Below are 14,071 nucleotides of genomic sequence, written 5' to 3'. Positions count from 1 at the left end.
ACACACACACACACACACACACACACACACACACACACACACACACAGTCTGAGTTATTCCACTGGCAGGAATTAAAACATGAACTCCTGTGTAAATTAAGATTTGATTGAATGAAATTTTGGCAAGATGTTGATGTGATTTGTGTGGGAGCTATTTTTGCATGTGTGACATCCAAAAACTACTGAATTCTTAGAAAGGTAACAAACTCCATTTTCATATAACAAGCAACAAAGTTCTCCTCTTACTTACCAAGAAATCATACGCTCCCACCCTTCTGTATTAGCATCATCAGTTCTCACTAAGGGTATGTTCTCTGTTCATTTTGACGAATGCCTCAAGAGTTCCTTAAAGACAAAGAAAGTTCCAGATTTCCCGATTTCTATTTCATAAAAATACTGTTTGCTGACCTTATCTAAAAAATTCCAGGTTTAATGATGTTGGAAAAGCAATTCTACTTATTTATACCTGTGCTAAAACTTGACAGAACACGAAAATTCAAAACCCCTGCCTCCAAAATCTTTAAGCAAATGGATTTTCAGAAAGACACAGCAGATGTAAATTGTGTATTTGTGACCACAACAGCATCTCCTGGAAGTAGGAGTATCCCAGGCTTCAAAGGCCACCGCTGGGGAGAGATTCTGCTCTGAGCAGTGGGAACAACATGAATGTGAGCCCTAGACATGGCCGTTAGTTCTCCACTTTCCCTCTCCCCACAGTGGGAATAAAAATGGTTCCACTTCAGGAAACTGGAACAAAAATTCTCACATTAATAACCCTCTTCTTTGCCTCCTTCCTTTTCCTTCTTTTTACCTAGCTCCTGACTTCCACTTCAGTCCCACGAGAAAAATGAAAGGGAAATAAACCTCTCTGTGTGGAAGAGAAGAACAAAACCCCCTCTTCCCACCCCAAGGACTGCTCTGCCATGGGGAGGGCGTGCCGCAGTGGAACCTTGAATGGTACAACCTTTTAAGAGAGCAGCTATAGCAATACACACCAAGAGCCTTTGAAATGGTCAGACATTTCAGGCCAATGATACAGATGTGGCAATCTGTCCTAAATAGATATAACCAGAGAACCAGAGATATAGCCTAAGATTTATGTAAAAAGACCTTCAGTAAAGCATCATGCTAAAGAAAAAATAAGTAACTTGTGTGTCCAGTAACAGCCTTTTTTTTTTTTTTTTTTTTTTTTTAGATTCTGTTTATTTATTTGACAGAGAGAGCGCCAGAGAGCACAAGCGGGGGAAACAGTAGAGGGAGCAGGAGAAACAGGGTCCCCGCTGAGCAGGGAGCCCGAGCGTGGAGCTCGATCCCGGGACCCTGGGATCATGACCCAAGCCAAAGGCAGCTGTCTAACCAACTGAGCCACCCAGGCGTCCCAATAACAGGCTTTTTTTTTAAATAAGGGAAGATCCATATGACAAAATATTATGCATCCCTTAAAAAAGATTTGAAGATTTCAAAATAACATGGAAAATGTTATAAAGTGAAGGAGAAAATTAACATGTAAACGTACATATGCAATATAATCCTAGTTTTTTAACGATTAATAGAAATCACCTGTGGATTATAGAATCACAGAAGACTTTCGTTTATATTCTCTATATACTCCAATTTTGCAACCATGAGCATATGTCACTTTTTAAATTATCAGAACTAAACAGTGTTTTGTATTTAAGGAGAAAAGTGGGACACGCAGGGAAGTCACAATCATGTCTAACCTTGATATGACACCCTTGATAAAAGTAACTTCACAAATACATTTCAGTATACAAACGTATTTGTTGACATCCCTTTTGCTGACTCTTAGTCTAAGTAAATTATGAAATGTGGAAATATTTAGGAAAAGTTTCCTAGTCTAACACTGAGTAAACACTTAGAAATTCTCCAGCTAATAAAGGCCTGATAGATTTATCAGGATTTTGCTGTAGTTTTGTAAAGCAGGACCTTTTACAATCAATGTTCAAGTGTTTTTGCCAAGTCTTTCTTTCCCCACCCTAAGAATCTAGCCACATAAAGTAAGTTATTAAAATAGACGAATGAATATAAACACCAACATACATGTGAATCTTTGTCCTTTGTACCTAATCTTGGAGTCTTCTGCATAAAAGAGATTTGTTTGTCTTGTTTTGTTTTTAAGACAGAGGTGTTTTAATTAACTTCCATTGAAAGCAGGGGGTATTGCATCTAATGCTATATGGTGTACCCATTACTGCAGCACCGTAAGTCATAATAATAATAATGATAATAATAATAACGGTAACTAGCGATCATCTTCTCATTGGTTACACACGGATCCACTGTGCCCTGAGGGTTACCATGCTATATAGTACCCGTTTCCAGTAAGCAGGAAAATTGGAGCGAGGCCCTGGGAAGTAGGAGAATCCAAATGAAATAAAACCCCAACAATTGTCAATGTTCTATTTTACGTTTTATTTTTAAGCTGACTTATGTCCAATACTCTGACAGGCTTCAGAAGGATGGAAATGCAGCCCCAATAAGCTGTCTGCCAAATGCAACGGCTCAGCTAAAGAATGATGGCTTCAGAAAGTTGGTTAAACTAGCTGGTACCCGTGCTTTCTCATGGGCATCCGGGCGAGGCTCAGGCATCTCTATCTGTGTTTGCTGGGAGGGGGCATGGTAGAGAGGATTTTTCTACTACTCTGAAAATTCAGATAAATTCATCGAGGTATATATTCTATAATCTTCTACCTCCTTTCCCCATTTCAACTACAAGCATACAGAATGGTCATTTACGGAAACCTACAGAAAGGACTAAGTGCTGACAGAAGGTGGGGCTAGGAGTTTCTGCAGGCCTTTCTCTAATTTTTAAGCAGACAGAAATGCAATCAAAGAATTCAGGAAGACAATCCAAATCATGGCCTTACTAGGTGGGTTTGTGCTTCCAGTCCCATAGATCAGAGTCCTGTTCTGCTGCTGCCATTAACAGGGAATCATACTCAGTATCCATTCTGTAGTCAGCAGAATTGTAAAAATTTATTGTTTATATCTTTTTAAAAGGTTTACCAACTCTACCTTAAAAACCTAAAGAGCTGCAAAACAAAAAAGTGAAAAACCCGGCAGGAATATATGCCAGATGGAAAGAAAAAAAAAAAAAACATGGCAGTAAGCTCCAATTTATACTTTATAAAGGTTAAAAAGATTCTTCTAGTGCTTATATTTCTGAATATTTCAGGACAAATATTCAGAGCTAGGTGTAAACTTTCATGAAGTAAAAATTGCCCTGGATCGTGCATTAGAAGACCTACTTACAGGCTATGTGATCTTAGGGAAATCATTTGACCTCCCTCAACCTCAGTAGCTCCAGATGGAAATGGGGCTATTCATAGCTGCCCTGCCTCCCAGTAACTTTGTTCTGACGATCAAATATGATGCGTGTGAATATATATACATGTAAAGTTTTCAGGAATTATCATTTCCTTACTGAACTTTTTTTTAACCTCTAATCAGAAGGAAAATCTTCATGAAAAGTGAGGTAGACCAATGAACGACATTTCATTGTGTCTTGGAAATCAGACATGTGCTTTAAATGTCACATTGTCTTCAACTGTTTTCTTGTCATTATTTTCTAGGGCCAAAATTTCATGTTTATACTAGAGAGTGCCTCTTTCAAGGATCTAAACTTGGACTTCAGAGTGAGTCAGCTTCAGCATTGACAGGAATATAACAGGAAGGAAGTGGTTTCTACAGTAACTTTCCTGTTGTTCCTAGAAAAATAGTCACAACAAAGGAAAAGCAGTTACTCAGAGCATAAATTATATACTCCAAAATATAATTAGCTCTTGTATCTGGAACAGATAGCTACACTTTCTGGTTATGTATCTATCAATTTTTTTATTTTAATAGTGATGACTCATAATGAAATTATGCATTCTTCGTTCCATTCATTAAACGGTTTCACTTGCAGGCTGTGTGTGTAAACTGTAAGATCTCTGCCTATGTGATCACAACATTCTTGCACAGGCTCCAGTTCTCCACCTAATATTTGTTAACATACACAAATTCTTTCCAGAACAAGTTTTTTTTTTTTTTTTTTTGTGCATTCAGAGAGCAGATGCTGTTGAAAATGTTATCAAGTTACAGATTCACAGGGTACTCCGGCTGAATGTGTTTGGCAATATAGCTCTGAAATATCACTTCGGTTCCTGCCTTCTGCTGCCCCAAACTTCATTCTCCAGGGAACCATCCAAAACAGCAGTGCTAAGAAGGACTAAATTCAATCCTCAGATCAGCTGTTTCCGAAATGGTAGAACATGCTTTTCAACAAATTCAGCATAAATTTTTCTGTTGTTGAAAAAGGTGTGAGCTCCAAACACTTTATTATCTGAAACTTTTTTATAGGGGGAGAACCAAAATGCAATAGCAGTTATTGGCATGTGATCCAGAAAACAAAGCAAACAAGAAATCTATCTTCTAGGAGTCCACAGGAGAACTTCTCTTACACTCCCCCGACCACTCTCTTCCCTAGTCCCACCTCCTTCCTTCCTTCTCTTCCTGCCCTTCCTTCCTTCACTCTTCCTCTTTCCCAGTGTACCACCTCCTCCTCCTGGCCCCTCCCTCTCCCTGCTCAGGTAGAACCAGCACTTCCTTCAGCATTTAGTTTACAAAGAGCCGCACTCCTCCCTCCTCACGTCCCTTGTCATGGTCATGGCGGTCTTACAACAGCCATTTTAGCATCCACTTTTACACAAGACCCCAAATGGGCGCACAGAACTGAGGGTCGAAATCAAGCCTCCTTATTTCAAAGCCTGTATCCTTTTCTGACACCAGGCCACCTCAAGAAACTCCTTCCTTCCTTCCTCCCTCATAGATCCCCCTCCCTCTTCTTTCCCTCCCTTGAGCTTCCTTTCCTCACTCTCTGCTCTGCCTCCAGGACCCCCAACAAACCACTTTGCACCCCACCCCACTCCCCTCTGATGGGTCCTTTCAGTAATCCCCCTTCGTCTTCAGAGAGGTCATGTAATCTTTGCTCTGCCAGGGACAGAACCTCGCTAAAGCAGCACTAACCATCTCTGCCCTCAGACCAGCCCTCTCCCTCCATCCCCAGATCCAAATCTTGTCTATTTGTCTCCCGTAGGAGCAGCAGCTACCTCCTGAATTAACCATACATAGAATTGGAAGGAAATATTCAACTGGGGAGCGTTCTGGTGCTCTTTTTCCCTCTCTCCCGCCCCCCTCCGCCTCCCCCCCCCTCTCTCTCTCCCTCCCTCCCCACAAATGATACATGGTGTTGTTAATGGTGTTTAGGTTGTCATATGTTGCCATTATATACTTTCTGACATTTGAAAAAAATAATTGGGATATTCAAATTATAATACTACCCTCTCATCATTTTTTAAGAGAATATCATAAATCCTTTCCCCCTGAAATAATCCTTCTTCCATTACAAATTTTTGGATGATATGCCTGCCTATTTAAGAAGAGGATTTGCATAAAATCTTGAAAAATTGCCTCCCAACAATTTTATTTTGGAATTTTTGTGTTCTCCCTTCAGTGGTGTCAGTTACGCCAATTACAAACTGAGGCACTAAAGATGAAAATTTTGTATTCCCTGGACTCCTTACAACTGTGAAATTTTAATTACTCTGGTAAGAAATAGTTTCTTTTGCATGACCACGAGGCTGGTGGAAGGTTTTGGACCTGGAATACGAAAAAAAAAAAAATCTCTTTCCCCCCTATTTGAGGAACTGCAAATGTGAAAAATTAAAAAAAAAAAAAAATCTCCTCTGTCCCACCAACATAATGGGAGCAGAAATAGTTATTGAAATTCAAATTACAGTATTTTGTGATTTGGGTTTTGCTTCAGAGAAACCACTACAAGGATGTTCATTCAGAATGAAACATGCTTACAGTTTGTGATACAAGGAGATTTTCCCACTAAATCACACTTTATTCCTGAGCAGAAATTGTGACCAGTCAAGAGATAACTAAAATTCACATACAATCAAGACATAGTCAAACTGACAACCAGGAGTTTAAAGGAAAAAAAAAAAAAAGCAAGAAAACAAAGAAAAAAAAGTATCTTTCTTTTATCAGATATTCAGTTCTTACATATAATCAAATAATGGAAGCTGTGCTCCTAATAGTACTTCCAGATAACAAAACGACCACTAATTAAATAATGGTGATTTACAGTCATTCCTTCAGCCTTTTGTTTTGTAGTAGTTTTTGTGTGTTCATTAATCACTCCCTATTTTCAATGCTATAGGCCAGTCATAGTACATTTCTGTCCGCATTCCATCTGCTGCCCTTCCTCAGCCCCTCGGCTGGAGGGACCACTCAGTTTCCATAGCAACTACTACATGACTATTGCTCCTGGGATAGCAGGAGGACAGAACGAACCGCAGGAAAAAAAAGGACAAAATCTGGGTAGTTGAAGCAGAACACATTCTCTCTGTTACTTGTGAACTACCAAGAACTTTTTCTGTTTCCCTGTTTGGAAAAGTCCTTAGCAACTTTTCTGAGTAGCACTTCCAGCCTCATTCTCTGACCAATGGTAAGAAATCCTTCTTCCATCTTCCATGACCATGACTGCCCAGCATGGATCACCCCCTCCCCCTCCACCCACCCTTCGTTCTGTGCACTTTGGCAGCAGTGAACACACGATTGCTTCAAACTGGAACACAAAGCTCTGTAAGTTAGCCTGAAATAATGAATGTGCCCATTGATCCATTCAGCCCATTTGATACATCATTTGAGATTTTGCATCTAGGCATACCCTGCATCCTTCCTCAGTAATGATGAGGAACATTTTCCTACGGAGACTGATTCTCTTATCTAACTCCAGAGAACACTTATTTTTTGTAACTGGGGAGAGCAGGAGTCCCTTGCTAGGAGTGAGAGAATTGTCTGGGGAACCCTAAAGTGTTTATTCCCAACTTCGCTTTCCACGTAAAAATAGCATTTGCACAAGGAATTCTTTCCCCTGTAGTTATAGAGGATCTGGATCCGATCCAGTAGGCAGGGTGGTGTCCGCCTCGGTCTCCTAAGGAAGTCTGAGCCCTCTCTCCCTTTTTAATATGAGAATTCGAAAGCAGTGGGAAGTGATGTTGGACCTATCACAGCATTGCTAACAGACAGCCTATTACAGTATTTAATAAAAACAGAAACAGCATGCCTATCATAGGCTAATAAATCCTACCTCCTGCACGCTTTAAAAACAGTATGAAGCAGCTTTCACGGAGCTTCTGATAACTAATTTCAAGCATGGCTGTCTAGCGTGCCTGTCACTCCTATTGTCCTCCCAAACTCTTTCAGACATTTTGAGCAGAGAGTATTAAAGCTATGAGTTAGCAAGGGTTGTGACATTAATGGTCCAGAAAGGCTTTAGGCACGCGAGGCAATGATGATTACCGGTGGCTCTTTGGAGGACTGCACTGGATCGCTGTCATTAAAAATTAAGCGTGGCTTTTGAGGAAGATGTGACAACTACCGGAGGTAGGATTTGCATGTAAAACAAAGGAATCTGTTGCTGTTTCGGGCTTTTGTTTGCTGTGTGCCTGTGGGTCAAGAATTGCAGCCAGGTGCAGAGTGAGAGCAGGAAGGGGAGAGAGGGGAGTAGGGGACGGATCAGCTTAGAGCAAAACACAGTGAATAGTATTAGATTTTATGGCAGAAATGCCTCGAGGACAAACTGGCTCTGGGCTCGTATCCTGCTGAGTGTGCATTCCACGTTGCTTTTCCCTTGGAGTAGAATGCTTAGAGGTCACGGAAAAAACAGTTCGCTTCTTATCTGTGGTGTCAGCTGGGCTGTCGGTAGGGTTGAGGGAAGACTGTGTTAGGTGGGAGGCATAAAGGTCTAAGAAAAATCAAGAAGAGGAAGTGGTCGTTGAGACTTGAAACCTGTTAGATAAATATTTTATTCCCATGGCCAATGTGCTTTGATAACCAGCGTCTAATTTTTAAAGGGGGAAACTGAAAGATTACAACGATGTCCCCGATAGAGAACTACTTCAGATTTAATTTATTAGCAAAGAAAATTGGGTACCTTCGTCCATTTTGCATATTGAAAGGCTGATCCACACTGTTTGTGTTAACGGTTTTGCAAGAGTTTTAGATTAAAAGAAGGGGCTTTCTCTTCCTGTTCCTGCTTTTAGGCTATTGCCAGGCTGCAGATGGAAATAGTGATTCGTTAGAGGTTATGGACTTGACGTTGTACCTTTTTCTTTTCTTCTCCTTTTTTTTAACGAATACCATAAAAGCACAATTATCCTTGATAGATGAGAGGGCAGTTGGGTTCCAAAGTCGAGCAGATCATGAGTGGGTTTGCAGAGGAACTTACACTGTTTTGTACTTTATTATGGGATTGGTATAGCTCGAACAGAAAAAGCAATGTCAGGAAATCATAGGGTGAGATTTTTAAAGCAAAAAGGCAATGGTCAGAAACTCCTGTTTCCCCAACTTGATCTATGGTGCAAGTTTCAGCATTTGTCATTGCATATGACCCTCAATGTGAAGTGGCAGAAATGTAGTGAGTGCATTTCTCGGTGCTGTTGCACTATTTCCCCCGATGGACTTCCCAAACTCCAAAATGTAAAGATGTTGCTTTCGATTTTGAAAAACCCTAGATTCTGATGCACTGATTTGATTATAATGAATAATAAAGATACAAAGAATAATGGTATATTTATAAAAGAATGTTGATATTCTTCTAAAACTTTGATATTAACGCAGTATTAACTAGGAAAAAAGTGAGAGACAGTTATGGTATGCTTGTTTTCAGCTAATATTGGAGTTAAGGCTAAGTAGGGCTTTTTCTCTCGTCTAATGCAGTTGAGTTTGTACATTTGTGAGCGTCTGTGTATATACTGCCATTCACAAAGTTGAAATCATTGCCCTGTAGGGTATGGCATCTATGCTTAAAGTCGCATGCCTATTTTTCCTAATAGTGTGATTAATATTATTGAGCCAACCCAACTCTCTTGTCTCATTGTTTTGTGACCAAGAATACATGGTCATGAAAAAACTATATAAAATTTCTGATGCAATTGATGACTGTGACATAGTTTTCTGCCTCTATGTGGCCAGTGGAATGTGTGACCTTGACCTTGTAAAGTCCCATCCTCTAGCCAATTGTGTTCACCAATCAAGAACCCATACATAACCAGAGAGCTTTGTGATACACAAACAGAAATACACACACACACACACACACACACACACACTTTACATACTGCTGTCAGAAGTTTACAACTGAATATTATTTCTATTGTTTTCATTAATTATATTTATTTGAAAGAGATTTTCACTGGCTCTCGTCTTGCCAATATCTTCTGAATCTAATCTCATCAAGCATTTATTTTAGAATCAGTCTGTGCCATAAAAGTTGTCAATAGGAAAAATCATGCTCATAACACCTTACTGATAAACTGACTTTTCACAATTTTCACGGATTTATGGAAAAATTCCTATATAAAATCTTCAAGGTATATGTGTCTAGACTGGACCCACAATATGAAAAACATAGAGGAAATATGGAATTTACTTTCTTCGTAAGATGTGGGGAAAACCAAACTAAGTAATTTAGTCAAAACAACCTACTTTGTATTACAAATTAATTTCATTACCTCTTTACATTGGTAGATATCAACCAAAGCATTTACACATATTTTTCCCTTTCAGTTTGTGCTGCCATCTAGTAATGAAAAACCAACAATTCTCCAGCTATCCAGAAAACAAGTCCAGAATCCCCCCAGACATAAAAAATAAGCAAAGCTTTAGTCAGCCTTGTTTTCTCAGTCCCTACAGGTAACACAGCCAAGGTATCAGTCACCAAGACACAATTCACCAAGTCCACAATCACCCTAATTTTCTGTCTCTCTCATATACACACACACACACATTCATACTCTACTTTATTGGACCAGTCATTTCTCAAGCTAACACAATCTTCTCTTTGATCAGCTTTTTCCTCTTACCAAAAGATGCTAACAAACGAATCTTCCAAAAATTGTCTTGCTATTATATCAAGTTAAAAAGACTATAATAATGTCTATACAATATAATCCTAATTTTTATACATATGTGTATATGAAAAACCTAGAAAAAAAGTATACCAAAATGTTAGAAGTTCTCTTAGTGTATATTATTGGTGCATTTTATTCTCTTTATTTACTTATAGTTACTAATTTTTTTCAAAAAGCAGGTATTGTATTAATAGTCACAAGGAGACTTATGGAGTTTTATCTCCGTTTGCAACCATGTTGCCCTCTTTTCCCCATTATCATACTTCATATCATCCACTTTATCTTCACCCCAAATTCTAAAGTCATTTGTTGGTCTGAGCAAGATTGAGCAGAAGTGCTAGTACCCTTATCAGAGCCCCTTTCTCCTTGGGTTTCTTGGTTGTCACATCACAAAAACTTGGCATCATCCTTTCTAGAAGACTGATGTCTCCTACTTCTTAACCCAAGTTTACCAGAAAAGGAGTGTGTGTGTGTGTGTGTGTGTGTGTGTGTGTGTGTGTGTGTGTAATTCTCCCTACTTTATCGATAGAGAATTTTTCAATCTCCTTTGCTGGCTCCTAATTGTCTTCTAAATCTTTAAATGTTGGAGTGGTCCATGGCTCAACGGTAAATCTCTTCTTTATCTACACTTACACTTCTTAAATGACTCCAACCTCATCTCAAGACCTTAGAAACTAACCATACACAGAGAGTTCACAAATTCTAATCCCCAAACTGGATTTTTCCCCTAATCGCCAAACTTACAAATTCAACTACCTATATAACATTTCCACTTAAATGTCTTATAGGCACTTCACACAACATGTTCAAAATCGAATTTCTGAATATCCACACAAAATGTTCTCCTCTCCTATTTTCCCCTATGTATGGAAATGGAAATTCGATTCTTCCACTTGCTCAGAAGAAAATTTTTGGAATCCTCTTTGAATCTTCTCTTCCCTTCACACAGAACAGAAAATCCCATTGCTTCTACCTTCAAACTGTATCTAGAGTTTAATTATTATTCCCACTGCTACCACTATGGGCAAGTTACCACCCACCATCAGATTATAGCAATACGTTCACCATTCATTGAGCTTTTGCTTCTGTCTCCCCTGCTCCCACACACACATTCTATTCTGTATCCAACACCAGTGGCTGTTCCCGTGTTGAAGTTAAATCATAGTATCTTCTGCTTGAAAGCCTTCAACATCTTCCCATCCGACTACAGATAAGAGCCAGATCCTCACAGTGGTCCACAGGCTATGTGTGATCAGTCCGGGGTTCTTCACTCGCCCCTTGCCTTCCATTCTCCCTCTAGCACTTTACTTCAGCCACACTGGCTTTCTGATTCTTCCTCAAGCCTGCCATGTACCCTCAAACCTCAGGGCCTATGGCCACTACCTGGAAAACTCTTCCCCTACACAGCCACATGACTCAGTCTCACTTTCTTCAGGTCTCTGCCAAATGTCCCTTTATCAGAGAAGACTTCCTTAAAAGTCTTTTAAATCATACCCTCTTGAACGCTTCCTATTCCAAGTCCCTGTTTTTTCTCCATAGCATACCAAATTATCCCCCAACTTACTATATGTTGAATTTTTATTGTCTGTGTCTCTCCTGCTAGAATGTAAACTCTATGAGAACAGCGACTTCGTTGTGTTCCCAGATCTATAGCATTGATTGTCAAATGAATAAACTGATGAATATAGGAACTGAATATTTGTCCCCGTCAAAATCTTCATAGCATTAGGCTACAAGCATAAGTTTATCAACCTGAGGGTCAAAGCCGTGTCAAAATGCCCTCTTGCTTTTTCCAAAGAGAAAGATACTGAACACCTTGAGGAAAGTCAAGGAGATTTATCAAGATGATTTTCTTTCTCCTCTCTACACACGGAGGGAAAAAAAATATCACATCACTGATTCCAATCTATGTCAAAGCAAATAAAAATTCAATTTGCCTTAACTTGATCTTATCCGAAAATGACTCCTTTTTCAAAAAGACATCTTCACAGATCTGTACAAATAACTATGGACATAAACATGTTCTATATTTTTCTCTGTTCTCTGCTAGTGATGAGAGAAAGTATGGCAAAACCAGGTTGGAAGATACAATTGGGCTCAATACCCCTTTCTGAGCATACAAGTCCCAGTACTTTATTTAGCAATAGGAATCAACATTAACTAATAATGGTACTAGTCATTTACATTCCCTTTATTGCTCTCAGAATCAGCATGGTTAGTCTCACAGTCTTGTTAATAGTGACCTCTCTAGCATTCATAAAGTACATGTCTTCAAATAATTAAAGTATAATCAAATAATCTTATTGTCCAAAGTGGGTACAAATAATAAAGTCCAATATTTCTAGAGAGGTAGTGTGATATGAAAAGGACACAGCATCTAAGACAAGTCCAAGCTGTAGGAAGAGAGAGGCTTGATCCGACTCTCGCCTTCTCTACTTCATAGTTATGTGACTAGGAGCAATTTTTTAAAATCTCACGGAGCCTCAGTTACCTCACTGGTACCTCTTTGGATTAGAGATTAAATGTGATCACGTGAATCAGTGCCTCGTTAGAGTACTTGGCACAGAGGAGATGTTTAAAAAGTAATAGTGTCCTGGGGCGCCTGGGTGGTTCAGTTGGTTAAGCGACTGCCTTCGGCTCAGGTCATGATCCTGGAGTCCCGGGATCGAGTCCCGCATCGGGCTTCCTGCTCAGCAGGGAGTCTGCTTCTCCCTCTGACCCTCTTCCCTCTCGTGCTCTCTATCTCTCATTCTCTCTCTCTCAAATAAATAAATAAAATCTTAAAAAAAAAAAAGTAATAGTGTCCTCACTGTTATTGTCATTTTATCCTCACAGTATGCTCGAATAGTAGATACTATATTTTTCATTGAACAGCCAAGAAAACTGCGGTGTAAAAGTTACTCACACTGTTCAAGGTCAAAGAACTCATAAACTATCGAAATTTAATCTCCCTTTAGCCATAGAGACTCCTCACAAATAGAATGACAGATTAACCTTCTTTAATGTATTTAGTGACTAAAGGCTGCCAGTGATTAGGGGAATTTTTTAAAGGGCAGAATCCGAAGAAAAGATTTTTCTTTCCTCTGTGAACAATGTGGGTGCTTCATGTATTCCTTCCCCGAACAAAAAGGAGATTTAAACTCCTGTGAAAAAAGTTAAATGAACACTAATTTACTCATTAAGAGAACCTCAGTCTTTAGACATGCAGTATAAGGGAATGTTGAAACCCAAGCTTCACAGCCCTGAAGACTTTGGTTTGAATCCCACTTCTGCCCATTGCCAGTTGTCAAAACCTCCCTGAGCCTCCTTTGCTTCAGCAGAAATATAGGTAGAAATAGCACATCGGTTATGGGGTTGTGAAGATTAAATGGGGTAGTCTGTGCATAGCTCTTAACACCATGCGTGGGTACAACACATAGTACCTATCTTCCCTTTATTATCTTAAATGAAACTTTAAACATTATATATATATATATAATGGCACTGAGAGATTTGGTTTCAAGTATGTCCTTTAGGTCTTATTTCTTGGCATTGCATGCCGCTAAAGTCATCCCATAGATACATTTTAAGAACCACATAAGCATTAAGGTATCACATAAAAGCTCAAGGTGTTTGAGCACCTGGCCATCACCAGAAACAGAATTTCTGGAAATGCTTCACATTTGCTCATTTCTGATTAGACCCAAAATGCAAGAAGCAATTCTGGAAAAATCAAGAAAATACAGGCTTTTCTGAGATACCAAACCCAATTTTATAGATTCATGTTAAAAGAACTTTATCTGGGACACCTGGGTGGCTCAGTTGGTTAAGTGTCTGCCTTCAGCTTGGGTCATGATCCCAGGATCCTGGGATCCAACCTGGCATCAGGCTCCTTGCTCAGCAGGGAGCCTGCTTCTCCCTCTCCCTCTACCTGCCGCTCCCCCTATTTGTGTGCTCTCTCTCTGTCAAATAAATAAATAAAATCTGAAAGAAAGAAAGAAAGAAAGAAAGAAAGAAAGAAAGAAAGAAAGAAAGAAAGAAAGAAAGAAAGAAAGAAAGGAAGGAAGGAAGGAAGGAAGGAAGGAAGGAAGGAAGGAAGGAAGGAA

The 14,071-nt window shown here is 39.4% G+C and overlaps 1 protein-coding gene across 6 annotated transcripts in view; it reads left to right on the top strand.

Annotated features, from left to right (window-relative positions):
* The first annotated feature begins 7,149 nt into the window (after positions 1-7,149).
* Positions 7,150-14,071, top strand: part of KCNMB2 (potassium calcium-activated channel subfamily M regulatory beta subunit 2) — a 226,203-nt gene continuing 219,281 nt past the window's right edge. For all 6 annotated transcript variants that reach the window (XM_025869473.2, XM_073896989.1, XM_073896976.1 and 3 more), the window contains exon 1: positions 7,150-7,458. The gene's annotated coding sequence lies outside the window, so the exon portion shown is untranslated. The remainder of the gene's footprint in view (positions 7,459-14,071) is intronic.

This window comes from Callorhinus ursinus, unplaced genomic scaffold, assembly GCF_003265705.2.
Source record: "Callorhinus ursinus isolate GAN/ISIS: 27379988/994484 unplaced genomic scaffold, GSC_fseal_2.0 scaffold1, whole genome shotgun sequence".
Taxonomy (NCBI): Eukaryota; Metazoa; Chordata; class Mammalia; order Carnivora; family Otariidae; genus Callorhinus; species Callorhinus ursinus.
The sequence above is the reverse complement of the archived record's forward strand: the minus strand, read 5'-3'. Positions and strand labels throughout refer to the sequence as shown.